The 27066-nt window shown below is 49.9% G+C and overlaps 1 protein-coding gene across 4 annotated transcripts in view; it reads right to left on the bottom strand.

Annotated features, from left to right (window-relative positions):
- Window positions 1–26270, bottom strand: part of IFI35 (interferon induced protein 35) — a 247484-nt gene extending 221214 nt beyond the window's left edge. Inside the window, exon 1 of one of the 4 annotated variants that reach the window (XM_086924056.1) lies at window positions 26085–26270. The gene's annotated coding sequence lies outside the window, so the exon portion shown is untranslated. The remainder of the gene's footprint in view (window positions 1–26084) is intronic. The other 3 variants (XM_086924058.1, XM_086924055.1, XM_086924057.1) reach the window with 3 other exon arrangements.
- Window positions 26271–27066: the final 796 nt, after the last annotated feature.

Below are 27066 nucleotides of genomic sequence, written 5' to 3' on the forward strand. Positions count from 1 at the left end.
CATTAAAGTTTGAGTTACTGGCATTGTAAATGACAATGCTTTGCATTAACTTTTTTTTTATTTGCAATTGGTATACAAACATTGTTTGTGAATGGTTAGCTGTTGCTTATGCCAAGCAAAGTTGCCAGTAATATAGAGTGCTAGTTTTGCTGTGCTGAATAAATATAGGCCTTGTTCGCTACGCCTTTGTAATGGAAGTCAACAGACATAGTCAATGACCACAAGGGTTTAACTTGTAGCAGTGCAGAGTGATATGTTGTAGATTGTATGCCTTATTTGAAGTGGGGGGGGAGGGGTGAATAGGTTAATAAAATGACAGACAATGTAAAATTCAATATGCCACAACCCGTAAAAAGGATAAAAAATAATTTAAAACACACAACTTGCGAGGTGTTGTGATGTAATAACATTTTTCTTTTACGCCCCCGAGACATCATAACAGGGCGAGAGGCGCAGCTCCTGCATAATGAAGTGGTGTCCGTGTGTGCACGACAGTGGTGGTGTCCGTGTGTGCATGGCAGTGCTGGTGTCTGTGTGTGCATGGCAGTGCTGGTGTCCGTGTGTGCATGGCAGTGTTGGTGTCCGTGTGTGCATGGCAGTGCTGGTGTCAGTGTGTGCATGGCAGTGCTGGTGTCCGTGTGTGCATGGCAGTGCTGGTGTCCGTGTGTGCATGGCAGTGCTGGTGTCCGTGTGTGCATGGCAGTGCTGGTGTCCGTGTGTGCATGGCAGTGGTGGAGTCTGTGTGTGCATGGCAGTGGTGGTGTCTGTGTGTGCAAGGCAGTGGTGGTGTCCTTGTGTACATGGCAGTGGTGGTTTCCATGTGTGCATGGCAGTGGTGGTGTCCGTGTGTGCATGGCAGTGGTGGTGTCCGTGTGTGCATGGCAGTGGTGGTGTCCGTGTGTGCATGGCAGTGGTGGTGTCCGTGTGTGCATGGCAGTGGTGGTGTCTGTGTGTGCATGGCAGTGCTGGTGTCCGTGTGTGCATGGCAGTGGTGGTTTCCGTGTGTGCATGGCAGTGGTGGAGTCTGTGTGTGCATGGCAGTGGTGGTGTCCTTGTGTACATGGCAGTGGTGGTTTCCATGTGTGCATGGCAGTGGTGGTGTCTATGTGTGCATGGCAGTGGTGGTGTCCGTGTGTGCATGGCAGTGGTGGTGTCCGTGTGTGTATGGCAGTGGTGGTGTCCGTGTGTGTATGGCAGTGGTGGTGTCTGTGTGTGCATGGCAGTGGTGGTATCCGTGTGTGCATGGCAGGTGGTGATCAGCGTGCAAAGAACAGCGTTTCCTGGCACGGAGATGTAGGCACGCACAGCGGTGTCTGTCTGGAAGGGCCGACGCCGTCCTGTTTTCAGGAAGCGCATCACTTTGAAGACATGTTGTGTGCAAATGCTCTGTTTAGACTCCCATCAAAGACTTTAAAAAGCAATAAAAGACAGAGCACTTTAAGCGCGCTGGGCGGCGGATGTTTGCAATTGCACTTTCGGTGTCTTTTTTCATAATCGGCAGTGGGTTGGTTTTAGTGTAATTTCATTGTCAAATCCATGTTTACACATTTCTTGCTCAGACTGCCTTGCGAACTTGAGGTTACATTTGTATAAGATGCGCCCGTTTTGCAAGCTGGTTTAAAAACATTTCCCGAATGAAGCCTGCCGGCTCCAGCCCTCCTCTGCCTCCGCCTCTCCTGCACTCAGTCTCTGACGTCAGCCTCTTTAGCAGCGCCGCGCGCCTCTCTGCAGACTCCCCCTGCATTCCAGAGAGGCGCGCGACGCGATCCGGTCTATGCTGTGGAGAGAAGAACTGGCCGCGCACAACGTTATCCTATGGGATAACACTGCGCGCGCGGCCAGGTCTTGTAGCCACATTCCAGCTCGTTGTCGGCTGAGACGCCAGCTATAGTTCTCTGGCGAGAACACACTTCGCACGTTACTAGCCGAGACCTAAAAAGAGGCACCACTGTGGGCCTTAGGGAAAAATTGTACCATTAACACCTTGGGTCTAGAGAGCAGGTAAAAAGAGTGAAGAAAGCCTTTCAAGAAGAATGTATGTCAACGGGTTCGGGTATCAACCACCTCAAGATTAGAGGAGAAAGCTGTGTTGCCCAGAACCCATCATTCACAATACCTGAGTTCTCATCATTTGGGTTTTGCCTCCTCTTGACACGGGTATACAGTCTCAAAAGATGACTGCAAAGACCCCAGTTTGTGTGGCTGGCCCGACTGAGCATACCATGAAACCCATCGGCATAGATTCTAGCCAAGTGAAGAGGGTTCAAAAAGCAAGGAATAACAAGTGCAGCGCCAAAGCAAAAAAAGTGTATTAAAAATAACTAAGGGAACTCCACAGGACTTTATTCTTAGAGTGCCCCTGTCAAGGTTAACAAGCATTTGCAATGCAATGGTCTCGGCATCATTAAAGGTAGAGCTATTGGCATTGCTCATGACATTTCTTTTTTTTCTTTAAATCATAAATAAATGGCATTGTTATTTACAGTGCCAATACACAGCACTCTGCACTCAACAGCACACACCACTCTGCACCTGCACTCACTGCTCTGCACACTCACTCTGCACTCACTACTCTGCACTCACTACTCTGCACTCACTACTCTGCACTCACTACTCTGCACTCACTATTCCGCATTCTGCACACTCACTCTGCACTCACTACTCTGCACTCACTACTCTGCACTCACTACTCTGCATTCTGCACACTCACTCTGCACTCACTACTCTGCACTTTGCACTCACCACTCTGCACTCACTACTCACTACTCTGCACTCACTACTCTGCACTCACTACTCTGCACTCACTACTCTGCACTCACTACTCTGCACTCACTACTCTGCACTCACTACTCTGCACTCACTACTCTGCACTCACTACTCACTACTCTGCACTCACTACTCACTACTCTGCACTCACTACTCTGCACTCACTACTCACTACTCTGCACTCACTACTCACTACTCTGCACTCACTACTCTGCACTCACTACTCTGCACTCACTACTCTGCACTCACTACTCTGCACTCACTACTCAGCACTCACTACTCACAGTCACTACTCTGCACTCACTACTCACTACTCTGCACTCACTACTCTGCACTCACTACTCACTACTCTGCACTCACTACTCACTACTCTGCACTCACTACTCACTACTCTGCACTCACTACTCTGCACTCACTACTCTGCACTCACTACTCTGCACTCACTACTCTGCACTCTGCACTCACTACTCTGCACTCTGCACTCACTACTCTGCACTCTGCACTCACTACTCTGCACTCTGCACTCACTACTCTGCACTCACTACTCTGCACTCACTACTCTGCACTCACTACTCTGCACTCACTACTCTGCACTCACTACTCTGCACTCACTACTCTGCATTCTGCACACTCACTCTGCACTCACTACTCTGCACTCACTACTCTGCACTCACTACTCTGCACTCACTACTCTGCACTCACTACTCACTACTCTGCACTCAAATATATTTTGTGTTAATATTGTTATTTTTTTTTAATTGGTTGCTTTGTATGTTGCTTTACTGTGCACTTGATGTTTATAATTTGCATGGATCCATGTTTTGTATGTGGCTTAAGTTTTGTCATGTGTATGTTTAACAGCCCTGAAGAAGTCCTGTTGTTATGGGCCGAAGCATGTCGGCTGTGTCCATATCCCTGCTATTTTCAAGCAAGAAATAAATAATGAACGTTTCAACCATTCCTGTTTCTCAACATCTATATGAAACTCAAAGAGATTATGTATAACTCTGTATTGGCACTTATTGAGATATATTAACACTCTATTCTTGTTTATACTGTTTTTTTTACTACCGCCAAGAGGGCTACCCTTTATTTTAGCTTATTAAACATTTTTACGGCATTCTCGTGAACAAGGAGCCCTGGGAGTGAAGCACCTTTAGTAGGGAAACATACGGAGTTCGCCAATCAATACCATAACTGTTGTTGTGATCTTGTTTTGGAATTGTAAACATTGGGTGTGAGCTTGTGTTTCTTTAGCAACAAAACACAATATACTACAGCATACGGAACACTGAAAGAGGTTTTTCTTTGCATGCACAGGTGAGCATGTTACATCACAGTGCGTCTTTTTGTGGACTCGAGCATACTTCACTGGTGATAGACTTCAGGGCTTTTTTTTACAGTAGTGTATATGTTGCATTATGCTGTAATGCAACGTATTACAGTACAATATTGGGAATTCTGGGCTGGGGTACTGACATCTGACACAGATTTCCAGGATAATATCGTTAAAATCGATCAGATTTGCAATGATCTACAGAAACAAACACAAAGGCACAGAAAACACCACTTACAATAATTAAGAGTGTCTCTTTCGTGAATTGTCAGCCCTGGATCTGCTGTCAGTGACTGGGACGGCAGTGCAGAAGTGTATCCTGCACTAGCGTTAATGGTACATATTGAAAGAGGCATGGAGCCCACTAATGTGAATAACCAGACAAATGTGCCTCGAAAAGGGCATCATTTATAACTGCTCTTTTATCTTAACAGAGTAAATAACATAGGTAACAAAACAGGCAGGCCATAGTTTCATTTAGCAGCCAAATATAAAATAACTCTTACTGCCCCCGGAATTCCACCGCGGCCGCACCGGAAGTCAGGCAAGGTCGCCTGTGACGGGGGCGGAGCCGCGTCGGGACCGGAAGAGGAGGCAGGCGGAGGAAATGCGTGGAGCGGCCCGGAGCTCCTGCGAGCGTGGAGAGCCCCGGGGCCGACAACAGGACGTTGCACACGTGTTGCGGGGCTCCCTTGACCAAGAGGGAGTCCCGGGAAAGGAGCTACCAAGAGCCGCAGCGTCAACTCTCCCTGCCGGTGCGGAGAGCGGAGTCCCCCAGATTGCCATAGTAAGTTAAAGGGGAGGGGAGTCGGGGGGGGGGGGGGGGGTGGGGGCCGGTGCACTTGTGTGTGTGTGTGTGTGTGTGTGTGTGTGTGTGTGTGTATACGCGTGCGCGCGCGCGTGTGTGTGTGTATGAGTGGGGGGGTTCTGTATGTATGTGCGTGTGTGAGCGCTTCTGTGTGTGTTTCTATGTATGCACATGCGCGTGTTGTGTGGGAGCCTCGCGCAGCGCTCGTACTTATGCGCGTGCCAGTTAAGAATCGCCTGCGCGCGGCCAGAAGTGTCCCCTAGGAAGCACACTCGCTGACAAAAGATCTCGGCGGAGACGCGCTTCCGCGCGGCTAGCCGAGACCTAAAAAGCAGACCGCTAACTAATGAATTCAAAAGTCAGGCGATAAAAAGGTTTCCTTAGGGAAAAATACCTTGCAAGTGTGATTACCTTGGAGACGAGGGACTCCTCACCCGTCAGTGTCTGGCAGGAAACTGGCCGACGCATGAAGAGTCTGTAATTATAGGATGCCAGAAAATTGCACGTCTCGCGTGCACATTGTAATCAAAGCGCGCTCGCCTCCCACAGAGCCTGCTTTCTGGTCCCCTGCAGCTGCTGCTGTTTGCTCCACTTCCGGCTAGGGGCGGGTTAGCGCTCTAACTGTTGCCCTACTCCCGGTCATAAGACCGATGCTGCGATGGACGCACGCAGTGGCGCGCCTAAGGCAAGCCCGTCTGCGCCTATCCATGCCCAACCGGGGCCAGGGGCGAGGAACCCTGGTCAAAAATTGGTTAACTCCATGGAAGAACTTAGTAAATTAAAAGGCGCACTCCACATCCAGTCCTTTTTTGATTCTCTAGTAAAGAGGCTCCACTCAGGCAATCGGTTAGTGGACAATGGGGACCCACTGATGTTAGACGTGCCCTTCAGCTTAAGAGATGCTTTGCTAAACATTCGATCCCTTCAAAAGCATAACTTAGAAACGTACACGTTGCTCTAGGAGAAGTAGCTCGATATCCTCGCATTAACAGAGACACTGTTAGAGGATACTTCAGGTCCTGATATAGTGGCCTCCCTTCCCCCAGACTATGACGCCCTGACGTACAATCAGCAGGGGAATAAAAGAGGGGGCGGAGTTGCACTATTTGGAGCAGGAGACTTACCACCGAGAAAATAGTCGAAGAGCCTAGATGGGGCGGAGGTTCTAGGGATTAAGTTCGGGCTCAAATCATCCTGCCTGATAGCGGTAGTGGGATATCACCGTCCTCGTTCAACCCCGCTGTTTAATGATCTGTTCAACTAAGTGGTTAGTGATTTGTGTTCAAGATACCAACAGATCTTGATATTAGGGGACTTCAACTACCATTGGGATCGGACACCTAGAGAATGTGTGTCTAGTAGGTTTGGATAAGCTATGACCATGCTGGGGCTGCAACAAATTGTGGAGTCCCCAACCCACGAGAAAGGTCACACTTTAGACCTCATCTGGACTATGTTATCAGTTAGGTTACAAACAGAATGTAGACCCTGTAGCTGGTAAGATCATTATCTGATCAGCTTTGAGATCCCTGTGGGTACCCGCTCTAAACACTTACCTCCAGTGTGGAGGGTGGTACGGAGTTGGCGCCAGATAGAGGACGCCAGACTGAGGGAAGCATTAAATGAGACAGTACATTCGGGATCACAGTCCGGCGATCCGGACTTAAGGACAGCCATTGACATGGTGGCTCCTGCCCGAAAGGATAACGAACAGTATGAAGGGTGCCCTGTGGTACACGCAAAAAATAAGAGGGAAAAACCAGCCTCTCTGTCAATGCGAAAGGCACTGGCGGAAATCATACGATCTAAAAGCCTAGGACACATGTAAAGAAAAACGAGCCCTCTACAAAGCATCAATCATTGAAACTAAATCTACGTACTATGAATTGAAGATTTGGGAGGCCCCAGACATTCAGAAAGAGACCTTTAATGTACTCAGGGAATTGAGTCACATGAATTAACACAGGACGGTCGCTAATCAGGTTGACTGTGAAAAGGTACAGGACTTCTTTCTAGCTAAGGTCAAAGATATCATTACAGAAATAGGCAATACTCGCATAATTCCCTGTCCTATATCAGTGGCAGACCCACCTGACTTTTAGGGCGGCCCCCCACAGTCTTTCCTGCACTGGACTCAAATGGTCTAGCCCATACTGTGGCTAAAGTAAAATCTGGGTCACCAGAAGATCCCTGCCCTCCTAGGGTGTTTAAAATGGTCATTCCAGCATTATGGCCACAGGTGTTGTCCTTATTAAATCTGTCTTTGGCAACAGGGAAGATGCCACACAAATTTAAGGAAGCCATGGCAATCCCACTGCTGAAGATAGCAGTGGTGGACATCAGTATTCTGAAGAACTTCCGACCAATTTACAAACGTACTTTTCTGGCTAAAGTTCTCGAGCAACATGTGCTTAGAGTCTTTTCATCCTTCTTGGAAGAACATCAGCTGTTACATGCATGGCAAGCAAGATTTAGGACCCACAACAGTACTGAGTTGGTGATGCTTTCAGTGCTGGATAAATTGAGACTTGCAGCTCATAAGATCCTATTAGATCTCTCAGCCGCGTTTGACACAGTGAACCATGCACAGCTTTTGGCCTGTGTCCGGCGGCTGGGAGTCACCGGGGCAGTCCTCCAAGGGATTACCTCCTTCCTGGAGGATAGGTCTCAAAAGGTCGAATTAGGAGAATGTACATCCAGGCATGGCGTACTGCTATGGGGGGGGTTACGCAGGACTTTGCGTTGTCCCCCTTGCTTTTCAATATCTACCTTCAGCCGTTGGTAGAAGCACTGGCAAAATTAGATTGACAGGCGTTTAATTATGCTAGTGACACCCAGTTAATTGAATGAGTTGATAATTCCCCTCAGGCACAGCTTAATGTTCAGAATATCCTCCGTTCACTATGAACTGGTTGACTTCTAGTTCACTTAAGGAAAATCTGATAAGACAGAGGCGCTTGCTCTTACAACAGGTGCTTCTCCCTGGTCCAGCCTGTTCTGGCCCCAAGATCTTGGCACCACCCCAACACTGGTGCCAGCCGTGAAGAGCTTGGGTATCAAGCTGGCCACCAATTTAACTCTAAACAATCAGGTGTCTGCTGTAGTGTGGAGCTGTGCGGGCCTGATGCGGCAACTCCGGAAACTTGGGACCCTGTTGTCATTCTCCACCATGTGTACAGTCGTGACGGCACTAATCTTGTCAAGTATGGATTACAGTAACTCAGTATACACAGGGCTTCCTGACAAATTTCTGGGGAAACTTCAGGTGGTTCTAAATAATGTGGCTCCCTATCAAGCAGAGGGTCAGGTTCAAGGGCCTGTGCATCGCACATAAAGCACAGTATGGAGTGGCGCCCAATTACATTCAAGACCGTTTGAAGCCTTATTAGCCTGGACGTGTCGCCGATCATCTGAGTCTAGCTTGTTGGCCTGCCCGCGCTTTAATAGAGCTACTTCGGGGGAGGGGGGGCTTTCTCAGTTGTGATTCCCCAGCTCTGGAACAAGCTACTGGATGGTATGTGCAGGGAAGCCACCTTACTCCCGTTCAGGAGGAAACTCAAGGCCATTTTGTTCACAGAGGCATTTGGATAAGTTCACCCTAATTCGTGCTGAGTCCAGCAGGAATAAGGGATTCCCGGGTTCTTGGTCTATGCTGCAAGCACTTAGATTCCTCTTGGTGATTTGGCGCTCTATAAATATAAACTAACATAACATATTGCCAGTCATATCATTAATCCAGAGGCACAAGACATATAGATACATGATCACAAAGGCAACTTAAGCGTGTTGCTATAGACATTAAAGATATAATAACAAGGTGAAATTATATCATTTTCATACATAACAGAAATGAGACAGCTGTAGTAGCCAACAACAAATACAGTGTATGACACATGAAAGTGATGTTAAAAACTGTACACAGGGTATGACACGGTTATCTTATTTAAATATAAGACAAGAAAGGGACAGCTATTGTAGCCATAACCCAAATACAGGGTATGATACAGTGAATGAGAGGTTAGAAAAACTATACACAGGAAAAGGGGTACAAACATAGTAAAGTTAGATTGGAAACACACAATGGTTAATGGTATATGCCAGATAGGGTGCAATAGGCAAAACCTAAGCAATTATTTAAAGTAGCTACCTGCCTGGCAATTTCCTCATACTCATTCAGTCCTCTTAGAACAGTATCAAAGGTATGTATCCATTTGCATTCTTTAACACTAAGGGTGTTGGTGAAGTTGCCACACCTGGGATTAGTTTTTACTTTCTCAAAAACCCACCACTTCAGACTCACTGTTGGGGGTCCGAACGTGGTGAAGTGTTCAACAAGGGGTGCACCCTGAACCTTAAATCGTATTCTGCTGCAATGCTGCAGTATGCAGACCTTCACTTTTTGTGTAGTCTGCCCAGTGTATAGGAAGTCACTGGGACATGATATTGCATATATTCCCTGTTAGACGGACCGGGAGGGTCGGCCGAGGACAATGGGAGAGGTCTCCAGGGAGAACCCCTCCAGCGATCGTACAGACAAGTAACTTCCCCCCCACAGACGTACACCACACAGAGATAAGGTTTAACGTTCTTTATAAGTGATCTTTAAGTACGGTAGAATGGTACAAGGAGGTCTGGACTCAGGGGTCCCCTCGATTCTAGTCTCTTGGATGGGAAGGGAGTAGCGGGACAGTCTTATTACCAATCTGGTAGATGCGATGATATGATGAATAGCTCACAATCCTCGAGCTCGGCGTTCTAGATCGACGGGCCGCGGCAGCGCCGGTAGGTCCCGAGATGATCGTAGGTAGCGACGGTCCGCGGCGGCGCCAGCAGGTCCCGATGAAGGTGGTAGTTACAACGGTCCGCGGCCGTGCCAGCAGGTCCCGACGAAGATGAAGGATGCAGAGGGTTGCGGCAGCGCCAGCAGGCAGGATGATAGTTCGCAAGGCAGGACTACGGCAGCGCCAGTAGTCCGTCAAGGATGAGTTCTTCACGGTGTCTCTCGACTCCAGGATACAACTGCCTTCCTGCTCTGGAGCTGCCCCAGTTATAGGTCTGGCATCCTTTGATGTCCGGACCCTCGCACTTGGAGGTCGGGAGGTCCAGGATGAGGGAGTCCAGACACTCAGCAGGGGGGTGGAGCCAGCGCCCGGGGGGAGCTGGGTGCGATCGGCACCTGGCGGGGGAGAGCCATCGACACTTCTTTCTCCCATTGACCTGCCAAGTGGTCCGTTCACCTCCTGGGTGGATTGTGGTGCCGGGATGTCGGGCCTGGCCAGGCCCAGGGTTAGGGTCAATCTGAGGCCACGCGGCCTCGTGGTGCAGTGTCCAAGATGGCGGCCGGGCCGGGCGAGGCCCGGTAGTGGTTCGGCCCCATGATACAGAGATGTCCGGGGGCAGGAGTCCCGTATGAGACGGGGTGCGGGGTACTTCTGTGGGTAACACCTGGAGGGCCGGGGCTCGGGCCCTGTCATGCTGGGAGGGAGCGAGCCCTTCCTGTGGCCTGTCCAACATGCGTCCCCCCCAGCTGAAGGCGGGGAGAGTCACCCATCCTCTTGGGGACTCTCCTCATCGAGGCGGAAAAAGCGTGACAAGCCATCTGCGTTGGCGTGGTCTTGGCCAGGTCGATGTTCCACAGTGAAGTCCATCCCCTGCAGGGAGATGGACCAACGCAATAGTTTGGGGTTTTCCCCCCGCATCTGCATTAGCCACCGCAGGGGCCGATGATCTGTCTGCACCCGGAAGTGGGTACCGAAGAGATAGGGACGGAGCTTTTTGAGGGCCCACACCACTGCGAAGGCCTCCCTCTCGATGGTGCTCCAGCGCTGTTCTCGGGCCCGGAGACGTCTGCTGATGAAGGCCACTGGTTGGTCAAGTCCTTCGGGGTTCAACTGGGAGAGGACCGCCCCAATGCCATGGTCGGAGGCATCTGTTTGTACAATGAATTCCCGACTGTAGTCGGGGGCCTGGAGCACAGGGGCAGTGCACATGGCGGCCTTCAGCTTCTCGAAGGCCGCTTGACAGTCTGGGGTCCAGTTGACCTCCTTCGGGTGGTTCTTGGATGTGAGTTCCGTGAGGGGCCCCACAATGCTGCCATAATCCTTCACGAACCGCCGGTAGTAGCCGGTGAGCCCCAAGAAGGCTCGGACCTCGGTCTGTGTGACGGGAGGCTGCCAGGACTGGATGGCAGCGATCTTGAGTTGAAGAGGGGCCACCAGCCCGCTTCCCACCTGGTGTCCGAGATAGGTTACGGACCCCTGACCAATTTGGCACTTGCTGGCCTTGATTGTGAGGCCGGCCCGTTGGAGGGCCTGCAGGCCCTCTCGGAGGTGGTGGAGGTGGTCGGACCAGTGGTGGCTGTACACAGCGATATCGTCCAGGTAGGCGGCGCTGAACTCCTCGAGCCCCGCCAAGACCTGGTTCACCAGTCGCTGAAAAGTAGCTGGAGCATTCTTCATGCCGAACGGCATGACCTTGAAGTGGTAGTGGCCATCGGGAGTGGAAAAGGCGGATCGTTCTTGAGCCCGGGGTGTGAGACCGATCTGCCAATAGCCCGCCGTCAGGTCGAAGATGCTGAGGTAGCGGGCAGCCCCCATGCGGTCGATCAGTTCATCTGCTCTGGGGATGGGATGAGCGTCGGTTCTGGTGACAGCGTTCAAGCCCCGGTAGTCGACGCAGAATCGGAGCTCAGGGGTGGTGCCGGGGGCAGCAGCTTTGGGGACCAGCACGACCGGGCTGGCCCAGGGGCTGTCCGAAGGCTCGATGACCCCGATCGTGAGCATCTTTGACACCTCCTCTTGGATGCAGGCCCGTACCCGATCTGGTACGCGGTACGCCCGATGTCTGATAGGGGGACTGTCCCCAGTGTCCACGTCATGCAAGCACCAGGGGGTGACCCCTGGGGTGAGGGAAAACAGGGTCGCGAATTGCAGCAGGAGGTCCCAGGAGCCTTGGCGCTGTTCCGGGGTAAGGGCATCTGAGAGTCGGACCCCGTCCACGGAACCATCTTTTTCCCCGGTCCTTAGGAGATCAGGGAGAGGCTCGGAGTCTTCTTCCGCTCCGCTGTCTGTAGCCAATAGGAGACTGAGCTCCGAGCGCACAAAGTGGGGTTTGAGTCTATTGGCGTGGAGGACCCGGAGGGGGTTCCGTGGAGATTCCATATCGATGAGATAGGTGACGGGGCTCTTGCGCTCGACCACTTTGAAGGGGTCCGTCCACTTGTCCTGCAAGGCACAGGGTTAGGTGGGGGACATCACCCACACTTGTTGGCCAGGTTCGAATTCGATGGAGGAGGCATTTTGATCGTACCATTTTTTCATGTCCTCCTGACTGGCCTCCAGGTTCGCTTTCGCCATTTCTCTGAATCGCCTGGTTTGATTGCGTAGGGTCAGGAGGTACTTGAAGACATCTGGGGGGGTCTTTAGGGGGGCCATCTCCCAACCTTCTTTGACTAGGCTGAGGGGCCCTCGCACCGGGTGTCCATACAAGAGTTCAAACGGGCTGAAGCCGAGGGACTTCTGGGGGACTTCTCGATATGCGAAGAGGAGGCACGGCAGTAGCACATCCCACTGGCGACGGAGGGGCTCTTCCAACCCCCCAATCATTCCTTTGAGGGTGCGGTTGAACCGCTCGACGAGTCCGTTTCCTTGAGGGTGATAGGGGGTCGTGAATCGGTAGGTGACCCCGCACTGTTGCCAGAGGGACTTCATATATTTTGAAATAAAGTTTGTGCCTCTGTCGCTGACGACTTCTCGGGGAAAGCCCACCCGGGAGAAGATCCCCATTAAGGCCAGGCCGACCACCGGGGCTGTTACAGTTCGCAGGGGAACAGCCTCGGGGTAGCGGGTGGCGTGGTCCACCAGTACCAGGATGAACCGATGTCCTTGTGCTGTACGGGGGTCCAGGGGCCCCACAATGTCTATGCCCAGCCTCTCGAACGGGGTGGTGACAACTGGGAAGGGTTGCAGAGGTGCTTTAAGTTTGCGGCCGCTTTTCCCGCTGGCCTGGCACGTGGGGCAGGACCGGCAGTGGTTGAGGACGTTGTTTCTCATCTTGGGCCAGAATAAGTGGGTCACCAGGCGACTGTAGGTTTTGTCTTGACCCAGGTGTCCAGCCAGGGGGACATCGTGGGCCAGATTTAACAAGAAGTCTCTAAAACGGAGGGGCACCACCAGCACTCGACTGGCCCCTAACTCCGCGATTCTCTGTTCACTGTACAACAAGTCGTTGTCCCAATAGATCCAATGGGCTCCGGTGGTGTCCCCTGCGCTCTGGGCGAGGGCTTGCTGGCGGAGTCCCTCTAGGGAGGGACAGGCCTTCTGTTCTTGACGGAACTGTTCTTGGGTGGGCCCCCCCTCTTGACACCACTGAGCCAGGCTGGGAAGGTCCTGGGGTTGAGCGAGCCCTTCGGGAGTTTGTTCCGGGAGGTCGGTGTCTTCTACTGGAGCGATCGGGGGAGGAGGTGCTGGCCATTCGGGTTCTTCTGGTCGGGGGATGGTACGGGCGGCCATGGACCGGGTGGTTACACAAGCCCAGTCCGGGAGGCCCAACATCCCCAGGTGTTCTCTTCTTTCTACGGCGGCCCACGGGGAACTCTCAAGATCATTTCCCAGGAGACAGTCCACGGGGGCGTCATCTCGGACCGTCACCTTCAACATGCCGGATACTCCTCCCCATTCGAAGGGGACGCAGGCCATCTGACATAGACTCTCCGAATTGTCGGCTGAACGGACGGGGCAGAGAATGTTCGGCAGGATCTGCTCTGGGGTCACCAGGTGACAGCGGACGGCCGTCACACTGGCCCCTGTGTCACGTAGGGCTTCGGCCCTGCGCCCATTAATGTTCACCCACTGACCATATTTTCTGGTGTTGGCGGGTAGGGGAGCCCGCGGGACCATGTCTCTTCCCCCTAGGCACGCTAGAACCATGGCGGCCGGTTCCCACTCTTGTTGTTCTTGTTCGCACTCCTCCTGTTCTTCGGAGATTTGTTCTCCCCCCAGGGCGGCGGCAGCTACCTGGCGGGGTCTCGGAGTCTGGTTCTGTGGACAGTTCGGGTCATTGGCGTAGTGGCCGACTCGCTGGCATCGGTGACATGTGACATTGGCTCGGAACCCCGGGCGCACCGGGGGGTGGCCCCGGTTGGCCGGGGGCGGGGTGCTTGCAGCGGAAGCGGCCGGGACGGTGTCTCTTCCTCGTCCCTGGCCTCCTCCTCCTCCTCGGGGACGGTGCTGACCTTGGTTGTTCCGGTTCTGTTCGTGTGGCCCACTCCGGCCTACTCGAGTGCTCTCCCACCGGTCAGCCTCGGCGGCGAGCTGCCGTGGGTCAGTCAATTTACTGTCGAGGAGGTGCTGCCTGAGCTCGACGAAGCAGTTGTTAGAGAGGTGCTCCCACACCATGAGATTAAAAAGTTGCTCGTAGGTTGTTACATGGCTTCCCTTGACCCAACCCTCGAAGGCTCGGCTGAAATAGTTTACATATTCCACCCAAGTTGTACCTGGGATCCGGGTGCAGTCTCGGAACCTCTGGCGGTACATTTCGGGTGTGAGCCCATATCGGGTGAGGAGGGCCGCCTTCATGTGGTCATAGGAGGTCATCAGATGGTCTGGGAGCTGTAACAGGGCATCGCGGCCTTCATGGACGAACCTCCCCCATAGACCGGCTCCCCAGTCACTTCGATCAATCCGGTGGGAGGTCATGGCGATCTCGTAGGCCTTGAACCACTGTTGTATGTCGTCATCTCGGAAATATTCTCGAACGACATCCTTGGGGATGTGTACTTTCTTTTCTGTCGTTCCTGGGGTGCACGGTTGCTCGGGCACCCCCAGTTCTTTGTTCTGTTTCCGTAGGTTTATTTCTGCTAGATTGCGCTCGTGTTCGTACGCTAATTTTTTTTTCTTCAAGCTCTCTCTGCCTCTGTTTTTCTTCCCGTTCTTCTCGGAGCCGCAAATGTTCTAGGTTCAGTTTCTGTTCGGCTAATTTGAGCTCACTGTCCATTTTGATTCGGGCCATTTCTAACTCATGCAGTCTGCTTTTTTCTCTCTCTTGGATCTCTTCCTGCGAGAGACCCGTTCTTCGCTCCTCGGGAGCCGTGGTGTTCCTCTCTGATGCTGCAACGTTTTGGTCCGGGGGTCTGACGGCCCCGGTTTCTGCCCATGACTCAATGGCGTGCTTGAAATCGTCTTTAGTACTCAGACCGGTGGTAGCAATGCCTAGTTCCATGCAGAATTGTTTCAATTCACGATGGCTGTATTCTTCCAATTTCTCCATCTGGAATTTCTCGGTGGATCCGCTCTCTTTGGTTGTCATTGTGTTTTCGTCGTGGGGTGAGCTACTCTCTGTACGATTACGCGTTGATTCGGATCGCGCCGCTGGCCACCAATGTTAGACGGACCGGGAGGGTCGGCCGAGGACAATGGGAGAGGTCTCCAGGGAGAACCCCTCCAGCGATCGTACAGACAAGTAACTTCCCCCCCACAGACGTACACCACACAGAGATAAGGTTTAACGTTCTTTATAAGTGATCTTTAAGTACGGTAGAATGGTACAAGGAGGTCTGGACTCAGGGGTCCCCTCGATTCTAGTCTCTTGGATGGGAAGGGAGTAGCGGGACAGTCTTATTACCAATCTGGTAGATGCGATGATATGATGAATTGCTCACAATCCTCGAGCTCGGCGTTCTAGATGGACGGGCCGCGGCAGCGCCGGTAGGTCCCGAGATGATCGTAGGTAGCGACGGTCCGCGGCGGCGCCAGCAGGTCCCGATGAAGGTGGTAGTTACAACGGTCCGCGGCCGTGCCAGCAGGTCCCGACGAAGATGAAGGATGCAGAGGGTTGCGGCAGCGCCAGCAGGCAGGATGATAGTTCGCAAGGCAGGACTACGGCAGCGCCAGTAGTCCGTCAAGGATGAGTTCTTCACGGTGTCTCTCGACTCCAGGATACAACTGCCTTCCTGCTCTGGAGCTGCCCCAGTTATAGGTCTGGCGTCCTTTGATGTCCGGACCCTCGCACTTGGAGGTCGGGAGGTCTGGGATGAGGGAGTCCAGACACCCAGCAGGGGGGTGGAGCCAGCGCCCGGGGGGAGCTGGGTGCGATCGGCACCTGGCGGGGGAGAGCCATCGACACTTCTTTCTCCCATTGACCTGCCAAGTGGTCCGTTCACCTCCTGGGTGGATGGTGGTGCCGGGATGTCGGGGCCTGGCCAGGCCCAGGGTTAGGGTCGATCTGAGGCCACGAGGCCTCGTGGTGCAGTGTCCAAGATGGCGGCCGGGCCGGGCGAGGCCCGGTAGTCGTTCGGCCCCATGATACAGAGATGTCCGGGGGCAGGAGTCCCGTATGAGACGGGGTGCGGGGTACTTCTGTGGGTAACACCTGGAGGGCCGGGGCTCGGGCCCTGTCATGCTGGGAGGGAGCGAGCCCTTCCTGTGGCCTATCCAACATTCCCCTTATAGTGTTGCAATTGATGTGATCATGCAATGTATGGGTGTAGTCATTGTGTTAGAAATTTTTAATTGCCTTGGTCATAGTGCATGCCTTGCACTAGCCACACTTAAAATGTCCCTTAACCGGCGGTCATTCGTAACCGTCGGTATATTCCAAAATGACAGATGATTGTCCTTGGTTTGTGTGGGAAGTAAAGATTTCACCACATGGTCCCTTAAGCTTTTGCATTTCCTGGACGCATGCATCGGAGGTTCGTTGATTCCTACTTTATCACCCACAAGATGCCAATGACGGTTGATGATCTTTCTGACTTCATTGCTTCTGGTGCAATATGTTGTGACACTAATCAATGGTTACTGCTCAGGGGCCACCTTTTGTTTGGGCTCTAAGAGGAACTACCTGCGACAAAACCATGCCCGTTTGCGGGCTTTTCTAAGTAGGCTCACCTGGTAGCCCCTCTCAGTCAGGAGGATCATAAGGTCGGCAGACTCTTCAAAAAAGTCATGTTTTTTGGTGCAGTTCCTTCGTAGCCTAAGGAACTGGCCAAAGGGTAAATTGTCTCTAAGATTCCGGGTATGGTGGCTGGAGTCACACAAGAGGGTATTTCGTTCACTTGATTTTCTATACAATGTGGTGTGGAGCCTGCCCTCATCTGCCCTGATCAAGATATCCAGGTAATGCTTCTCTTTGTTGTTGAATTTAAGTGAAAATAGGAGGTCATTAGATCTGCCTTTGAGCCAAAGATGGAACTCAGTAAGTTGTTACTCATTACCTCTCCAAAGCATCACCACATCGTCTATATAGCATCTCCAAATTTCTATATGATATTTATATGGATTCAAGTTGCTCAGAACGTGAGTGTGCTCATAGTTATACATATAGATGATGGCCAGATCTGGTGCAAAACTTGCCCCTATAGTCACCCCCTTTGTCTGGAGATAGTAATCCCCCTGAAAAAAGAAAAAGTTCTTGGTCATGGCAATCTCTAGTAGATCAACTATGAATTCAGTGGAGACTTGGAACGGTCTAGGTCAGCCGTTAATGACTGTTCTGATGATTTCAAGGGCAGTCCTCTGGGGGATTCTAGTGTACAACAATGTTATGTACATGGTCACCAGTATTTGCTAATTGGGGTCAAAAGGTGGATTATCCACCAACGTTATGGTTTCCATCGTATCCCTCAAGTAGGCTGTGGTGCTCTATGCAATGGGTTTGAGAAAAACGTCCATATACTTACATAGTGGTTCCAAAGCAGAGCCACAACCAGAGATGATAGGTCTCCCGGGTGGATTGGATATACGTTTGTGGATCTTAGGTAGTGTGTATTAGTGGACATCCTGGGTTGCAGGTTTTTCAAGTAACCATGCTCATGCAAGGACAAAAAAACTTTCTCTAGTCCTGCATTTGTAATATTCCTGATGGTCACAGTGATTTCCTTCGTGGGATCAGCTCTCAATTTGGTGTAGTTGTCTTGCACACCTAATTGCACAAAGATCTCCTTTGTATACTAATCAGTGCTTTGAATGACTATTGCCCCTCCCTTATTGGCAGGCATGGCATTCAAGTTGGGGTTCCAACACTTTCATTTGTTGCTATATAGTCAACATTTTCAAGTGAACCCCGATTACAAGAAACCCATCCCTCGCTTTAGGGCAGAGTCCAACATTCACAATCCAAGATTGAAAACGTGAGACTACAGCTGCCAATTTATGGTTTAGCGATACAATATAAATAATCTGGGGATGAATAATCCTGACAGTTATTTTACCTGTGGTAGAAAGCAGCTAAGTGAAGACCATGTTCACCTGGTAGCGCAACTATTATGTCTGAGGAGTTTTTTCTTAGCAGAGACTGCAGAAGTTACCACCGATGATAAGTGCTTCCACACTGCAACCATGCTGCAAGCGTAGACTCCTGGACGTTGTTCCTTAAAGAACACTTAATTGGCCTGATCAGGCCCCCCTGAGATTTCTGTGGTGGTGAGGCACAAACTATACATTAAATCTACAATCCCAACAGCTTTAATCCCTCACACCATACAGCTGGCTCACCAAGGACTCCATGGAAAAAGAACAATTGATGGATGGAATGAAGAACAATGTCAAACATTCACCCCAGTACAAAGAGATGGGCCTAAATCCATCCTTTGTTTTGCTGATCATGCCATTCCAGTTTGAACCCAGCCATAAGCAAATCAGTCTTGACCCTGCGCCCAATGGGAACAGTCCAGCCCAAACTGCCAGGCCAGGTCCTCCCTGGATTGGAAACAAGAATCCTAGGACCGGTTTGGGGGTTTCAGTCCTCATCAGCCAGGATAGCTTAACTCCAGTGGTATGGAGAGCACGAGACCCACGTCTAGGCATACCTGCTCAGGTTCAGGAAACATTTGAAAACTTATCTATTTCCAGAATAATTCTAAATCTGTTCTGCTTCACATAGGCAGCTTGCTCTGATTCTCTATAAGCGCTGGGATGCCTCTGGGTAACCGTGCGCGGTACAAAATTCGTTAATAATAATAATAATAATAATCCTACTCTGGATGACAAATGCAAAAAGAAAATTAAATGTAATCTTACAGAAATGGCCTGGTTTGCCGATCTGGATGTTCAAGTCACAGGCCCAGCTAGAAGGAGCAACCTCCGTCAAATGGTCCGTTATGGGGTTGTCCCTGCCTTGAAGATCAGGAAGGAAGAACTATGGAATAGAGTAAGAGCAAACTTCTGTTCTGATAGCAATTGTTGACAGCTGCACCTGACATACAGTAGTGTAAATCATAAATTTAAAATTTTTTGATAATCTGGTCAAAAAAAGTGGAAAAGATCTGGGTCACACAAGGTCTACCATGCAAAGGAAGTTGCAACCTCTGAGATACTCACAGAAGAAGAGTAGTGGTAGTACTGGTCAGGGACATGTAAAACAAGCATCCCTGCCCAACGCACAGGCTCATAGATTAGGAACTATATAGATTAACACCACATGATTTTGACTCTTTTAAAATGTATTCATTTGTGTTTGTTTTTTTACCACAAGTATGTCCTACTCCAGGCACTGGCGTCTGTTGTCAAACCATCCCTGTGGTAGGGTTCGGCTGCACAGGGCTAACTAAAGTCACTTTGGCTGCTCACGACCAGTCCGTCAGTAATCCTTCAGAATTCTGTACAATTTGGCTGGGTCGCTGGATTCTGCTCGGTTCGCTACAGAACATTCTCAATCTTGTGCCAATGCCAAACTGCTATTATTGTGTGATAAATTGCTCTTTAAGACCCAAATATCACACCCAGTCCTGCATACCAAGCTGATAAGCCAGCTTACTGGTTAAATGCATTAACTGCAAAACTGCACAAATGAAAGTATAACCTGACAACCAGTGGTTTGGGTCTTATTTTATTTTATTTGGAAAGTTTTATATAGCGCGAACAAGATCTTTGCAGATATCAGAGCGCTTTACAAGGGCACGGGGGGGAATGTCAAGGTACAGGTGCATAGTTACATAGTTGAGGTAGATAGGTACAAGGTGCATAGTTACATAGGTAGGTCAAAAAACAAACAAGGTAGGTCACAGGTGAGGTAGTGTCTGTACAAGGTGCATAGTCAAACAGTTGCGCCAATAATATAAAAGTACAAAAGTAAGCATATACTTGTTTAAGCCTGCTTAACGTGTTTTAGGAGATAACATAAAGGTGTGCATAGTTGAGGTAGGTGAGTGCAGGATGTATAGTCGCACAGGTGCATCAGTAGTACAAAAGTAGGGATAGTTGAGGTGGTGTAGGTACAGTGTGCAAAGTCAGACAGGTGCGTCAACAATATACAAAGAGGGAACGTATACAATCAAATAAGTTATAATACAAGTAGGTAATTACGGAGCGGATTCATGAGAAAATACCGAGTAATAGATCATGTGTATTTAGCCATGAGGATCGCTTTTACTTCTTTCTTAAACAGTTTGTTGGAGGAGATGAGCCTGGTTTCAGGAGGGAGTGAGTTCCAGATCCTAGGTGCCATTCCTGAAAAGGAGCGTTTATAGGTTTTTTCCTTCCGGAATCTTCCTGGTTTCAGCAGAAGATTGTTTGTGCTTCCAGTAATTCTAGAGCCACCCGAGATTGTCAGCTTTTGAGTGAGGTAGGCGGGTGAGTTCATGTGTACAGCCTTGTGAGTCATGCAGGCGATTTTCAGATGTATTCTGGCTTCAAAAGGTAGCCAGTTCAGTGATTTAAAGTCAGGGGAAATGTGCGAGTGCTTTTTTGAGCCAGTGATGAGTCTCGCTGCAGCGTTAAGGGACGCTCTTAGGGGAGCCGTTGTAGTTAGGGGGAGCCCGCAGAGGGCGGTGCTTCCGTACTCTATGTGCGGGATGACTATAGATTGTACTGCAGTTTGGAAGTCTTTGGCTGGGAGGAAGGGTTTAAGTTTTCTCAAGGTGTTGATTTGAAAGTTCGCTCCTTTGGTTGCCTTGCTGATGTGCTGCTGCATGTTGAGATTGGCGTCAAGTGTTATGCCTAAAGATTTTGCTGAGTCTACGACGGTAGGTTGTACATTTAGAGCCGTTAAGTGCTTAAGCCATATTTGAGCCGTAGAGATTTTTGCGGGAGGTGAGATCAGGAGGAACTCAGTTTTCAGGGCATTGAGTTTGAGGTGATTCTCGGCAAGCCAGGATTGGGTGTTTCTGATCGTGGTGTTCAGAACCATGATGTCCTTGGGGGATTGTATTTTGAGATAAAGTTGGGTGTCGTCGGCATACATGTGAAAGTGAACATTGGATGTCTGTAGCAAAGTAGTGAGAGGTTCCATAACTAGGTTGAACAGTGTTGGGGAGAGGGAGGATCCTTGAGGGACGCCTAGCGATACAGGTACCGGAGAGGACATTGCGTTTGAATCTTTGTGACCGGTTGTGTAGAAAGGAGGTGAACCACTTGAGAACAGTCCCTGATATGCCCATTCTTGTGTTTAACAGTTCGAGTAAGTTCTCATGTTTAACTGTGTCGAATGCTGAGGAGAGATCCAGAAGGATGAGGAGGCAGGTATCGTTTTGGTCTAGTATTTGGAGGGCGTCGTCCACTATGTGAGTCATGGCAGTTTCGGTACTGTGCCCTGCACGGAAGCCTGATTGATGAGCGTTGAGGAGATCAAACTTGTCTATGTGTTTAGTCAGTTGTAGCTGTACGCATTTTTCCAACAGTTTAGCGAGGGTGGGAATATTTGTAATTGGGCGGTAATTGTTTAGATCAGTGGGGTCTGCTGTTGGTTTTTTTAGTAGAGGTGTGACTTGTCCGACTTTGAGGGCGTCAGGGATGGATCCTTGTTGAAGAGAGCTATTGATAATTTTAGTCCAAAGTGGGAGGAGCAAAGGGGTAAAGTCTTTTACAGCGTTTACAGGAAGGGGGTCAGTGAGGTGATTGGATGGTTTCAGGGTGCTGAGCAATCTGCCAATTTCTTTTTCGGAGTAGGTGCCAATGGATGACCATGTAGCCTTGTTCTTTGGTTCAGGCACTGCTGTGTGTTGGGGGTTGGAGTAAAGGATTGCGTCATTGAGGAGATCACTTCTTATGTTGTCGGTTTTTTGGTTAAAGAAAGCAGAGAAGTCTTCACAGGAAGGTGTAACGCCCATGGTGCTGAGTGTCTGGGGTTGTTCTTTGGATTGTGTTCTGATTAACTCAAACAATTTCCTTGGGCGGTTTTTTGCTTGGGCGAGCTGGAGGCTGAAGAAATCTCTTTTTGAGCGTTTTATTTTCCTGAAGTAGGCGTTTCTCTGTTTCTTCAGGTTTTTTAGGTGCAGTGCAGAGGGGCTGACCTCCAAGTGCGCTCTGCCATTCGCATGGCCCGTCTATCCTCATTGAGGCTCCCGTCATACCAAGGGTTGGAGATCTTGGATGAGACTCTTTTCAGTTGCATGGGTGCAGCCTCATTGATTATTGTGGACATAGCATTTAGATAGTGGTCAGTCAGGAGTTGAACGTCCGTAGCGCCGGACGGGGGAAGTAGGATATTGCAGCTGTTAGGCGGTAAGGAGTTTGGGTTGAGTTTCTTCATGTCCCTTTTCCAGACTTTGGGCTTAGAGAGTTGTACTGTGTTAAATTTGATTTTCTCATTGATAAGGAAGGAGACAATATGATGATCTGACCAGTCACACGGTTGGATTGACTCAAGTTGAATAGCGTCCTCTTTGGAGATGATAAGGTCGAGAATAGAACCTTTCTCATGGGTCGAGCTATTGCATATTTGGGTGAGATCAAGGGCGTTGAGGAAGCTTTGAGGCTATTTACCACTGTGTCACTGCTGTCATTCCAATGGAGATTGTAGTCGCCAAGGAAAATTTGGGTGTTTTGCCGTCCTGAATTGGTTGATATTGTGTCCATGAGTTGTTGGCAGAAGGAGAGCTTGTCCCCAGGTGGGTGGTATATGATGTGTAGTGAGCAAACCGGTTTGCTTTCGCTGATGACATCAAGGCAGAGGTATTCACAGGAAGTAAGAGAAGGGGCGGGCGCTTTAGAGACTGAGAGGTTGCTTCTGTAAATACAGGCAATTCCACCGCCTGTCTTTTTGGTCCTGTCAAGTCTAGTGATACAGTAGTTGGGGGGACTAGGATATCCAAGATAGGTGTAGAAGAATCAGACAACCATGTTTCAGTCAGAATGGCTAGATCCGGTTCATGAGACATGATGAGGTTGGCGACCTCCGCGGAATGTCTTTGAGCCGATCTGCAATTGAGAAGTATGCATTTGAGGCTAGGGGCGCAGAGGGTGGTGGAAGGTTCTATAGTGATGGGCACATTAGTGAGGTTGTTGGGGACGGCGCCTCTGTAGTTATCCTTTTGGTGCCTGAGAGGGTTAGGGATAATCGTTGGGATGGACAGGTGGCTGGTGGCTAGGCGATTTTGGGGAGCCGAGGCGTAGGAGTGGAGAAGGGCGAGTGTGTCATGGTCTGAGATCGTATTGGTAGTGCGTCTGGGGCGATTGGTGGTATTGCGAGAGGGGATAGAGGTCCAGTGTGGGGAGAGTTGTGTGATGAGGCGGGAAGGAGGTGAGGAGGAAGTGTTAGGTGTAGAGGGAGTATTCCGATTGGTGGTAATGCGAATGCGATTGGTATTGTGATTGTTGGTATTGCGAGAGGGGATAGAGGTCCGGTGTGGGGAGTGTTGTGTGGTAAGGCGAGTAGGAGGCGCGGGGGAAGTGTTATTAGGTATAAAGGTGGTGGTGGGAGGGGGGTGTCTGGGGTGTGCGATGAGCAACTCTTTGATGGAATGTAGTTCTTCTTTCAATTGGAGGAGGGTGGACATAATCATGTCCAGCGTGGTGTTGGGCGCGGAGTTGAGGAGGGGTACAGGCAGTGAGCAGGCGAATAGGTTTCTGGAGACGTGGGGGGAATCGGGGCGAGGAGGAGGAGCTGGTGAAGGGGTTGGGAGTGTTAGAGAGAGGATAGGTGTTAGGGATGGTGTTGGCGTTATTGGGAAGGGCATCAGTGCTAGGGGGGGAAGGGCAGAAGAGGGCGGTGTGGTGACTGGCGGTTGCGGGGGAGGAGGTGGGATAGTGGGGAGTGAGAGTGGGGGGTGAGAGGTTGAAGGAGGGGTGAAGGCTAGGCGTGACGGGAGTGCTAAGAGTGGGGGGGGAGATAGACGGAGAGAGAGTCATGAAAGGGGTGCAGTTGGGGGAGGAGAGGTGTTCTGAGAAGATTGGTGTGGAGGACGGGAGTGCTAAGTGTGGGGGGGGAGATAGGCGGAGAGAGAGTCATGTTGTGTGGGGTGCCGTTGGGGGAGGAAGGGTGTTCTGAGACGATTGGTGTGGGGGAAGGGTGTTCTGAGAAGATTGGTGTGGAGGACGGGATGGGAGTGAAAGGTGTGGGGGGGATAAGGGAAGATGAGCGGAGGTACGAGGGTTTGTAGGGGGGATGGGGGAGCGGGTGGTGTATGAGGGGGCGAGATCTCTGTCTGAGATTGAGGGGTGGGGAGGGGTAGCTGCAGCAGGTGGATAATGGACTATGGTGCTGGGTGTGGAGGTGAGGCGAGTGTCGTTCTGGTGCTGAACTGTGTTAAGGGTGGGTGCTGTGCCATCAGGGGTGGTAGGACTGGGGGTGATATGAGTGTAAGCCTGGGGATTGGATAGGTGCTCTTTGAAAGTGGGAAACAGGTTGTCAAGAAGTACCAGGTTTCTGTCTGTCGATTGAATTAGGACAATCCCGTTATTGGAAATAGTGATGGTGGTTCTGTCTGGGAAGAGTTGGGATGGTGTGATGGAGAGTGTTAGGCCATGGGTGGATTTCCTGGTGGTGGAGACGTTGAGTAGGGTGAGGAACGCTTTTTTCCACTGAGCTCTGCGTGTGGTGTGGAAGATGATATCGGTGTTCAAGGGTCCATTGGCCGATGAGAAGTAGGTGTCAGCAAAGGGTGTTTCAGGGTGCGATCTAAGGAAGTTGTGTTTAAAGCGTTTAGCGGCTTTTTTGGTGAGTGTTGGTGGGTAGTTGATTTTATATGTGTGATTGCCGATAGTCAATCTCAATCTCAGCCTTAGCCTTTAGTTCTTCTAAAGAAAATCAAATCAGTGACATCAAACTAGGTAATACTGGAATCTCTGCTGCATTGGGCGGTGACGCTGACGCAATGCCATGGAACAGAGGTACAGAAAGCAGAGGACAGTCTTGGCAACACCTGCGGACTGCCCATATTAGATTGGCAACATCAGTTCATGGAGCAGCTGGCGATACCTGAAAACTGCAGGGGTCGTCAGAGAACTCATACATGAATTCAGATCCCATCCTAATCAAAGCATAAGAACCATAAGAAATTATAAGCTTGAGAAGTTATTTTTTTTTAAAGAATTATTAGCACAATTCAAGATATTTGACCATGCTGGAACCTACCCCAAAGGCCAACTTTAGAAGGTTAGTTAGCACCGTGGGGTTCTGACCCATAATCTAGATGAAAGCTAACCATATAAGGAACAGATGTAAAACAGCAGGAACGTGAAGGTTAGGATTAAGACTTGTGAAAAGCAAGAATGAAAAAAACAAGATGGCACCTACACATAGAAAGACCACTTATACTCCCCGCATTAGGACAAAAGTCCTTGTACTCCCTTAATTTACCGGCCTTAAAGTCATGAGTGAGCGTAGCTTTTATCGACGCTAAATGTGCCAGGCACACACACACTATAAATGCACATCAGTTCTCCCAAGCCAGCAAGCAGTAAATAGTTGATAAATCTTGTTTGCAGACATATATTTATAATGGTGTATTTCTCGTCATCAATTCAAGACTGTAAATATTTAAATTAAAAAAAACACAGAGGATTTATTGGTCTTACTCCTCCTGCCTGGCAAGAGACAAACTGAAAAGAGTGAAATGATCGAGCCGTAAAAGAAAATGTCATGACCCCCGACTATCACTCAATTTTGTTTCTGTTTCCCATGTTTGTTTTTTTACCTAGCGCAGAAACTTCGCTGAGCAAACCTATGCTAAGCCTTGTTTGTAAAAAAAAGTATACAATTCGAAACAGAATCTCAAGACGCTGCCCTAAAACAACATCTCCATGTACCCGTAACCATTCCCGTATTACAGACAGCGCCTCAATACAAGTGTCGCAGTGTGCGCTATTTTCATGACACTTAACAAGAACAATAGGCGAGGGGAATTAAAATCAAGAACAAAGTTTAAAGTATCTGGAGGTGTGACATGACTTTATACTCTTTTCAGAGTTAATGGTTCCCATATGAACTAAGAAACCGCCCCTTCTGCCCCCAGGTACGTACTGTGAAATCTTAGATTTGTGCCTTCCGTGCGCCGCCCGCCAGCCTTCTCGGATGGGTGCACCGTTGGTCTTTGCACTTCCTGTTGTGCCTCTCGCTAGGCTGAACTCGTTTACTTTCTGTTTCGATTATAAATCTGAAACCCGTTCATAGTGTGGAGATAGAAAGAGTCTCCTACCTCTGCCCTCTAGCGTTCCTATGGTGATGTTGTTTTTGTCCCGTGAACTCAGTCTTTTCAGAGTTTGGGGGGAGGGAAGGTTTTAAGAGTTGTTCGATCTCCCAAGACTCGACAGAAGTACAATGAACCATGTTTTAATTTGTAAACAGAAAAAAATATGAATTCCACGGACTTTGTTACTTGGCCACGTGATTGTCTCAGAAAGTTCAATTTGGGGCTTTTAGACTTGTGTGTCAGAATGTCCTGACAGTTTAGCAATCTACTAATTTTAACCTCAAGTATTTGAGTAATGAGTTGCATTATGGTAAATGCCCATGAAGAAAATAGGCATTTAAAAATTCTTCCTGATTGCTCCCCGATATGGTGATGACCAATTTGGGTGAAAATCTTTTCCCTACCATCTGTCAGGATTTCTCTCCATTGTATGGAGGTGCAGCGGACACCAAGCACGCTGTAATAACTTGGAATCACCAATGCTTTAAGTGGACAGGTGCTCTCCGGTACTGAGTGCATACACTTCTTTAATTTGAAAGGGAGAAAACCTGCACTTATCAGCACTGTTGCAATACGTTTAATTGGAGAGTAGAAGGCGTGTCTCAGAGCTAGAACGTACAGGACTTTACAGTGGGGCTTTGATGGGCAATCGACTGCAGGGAGGTGTGCCCCCACAGTGTTTATGGGCCACTGGTGCAGCCCAGGCTGCATTTGGACTCTTTTTGGGGTATAGTCGTTTGGGCTTGAAGCCCAATCATAAAGCTAACCATTTCGCGCACTGTGTCACCATTTTGGGAAGGTGACACGGGTTGC

Source organism: Lissotriton vulgaris, chromosome 5 (assembly GCF_964263255.1).
Source record: "Lissotriton vulgaris chromosome 5, aLisVul1.2, whole genome shotgun sequence".
Lineage (NCBI taxonomy): Eukaryota > Metazoa > Chordata > Amphibia > Caudata > Salamandridae > Lissotriton > Lissotriton vulgaris.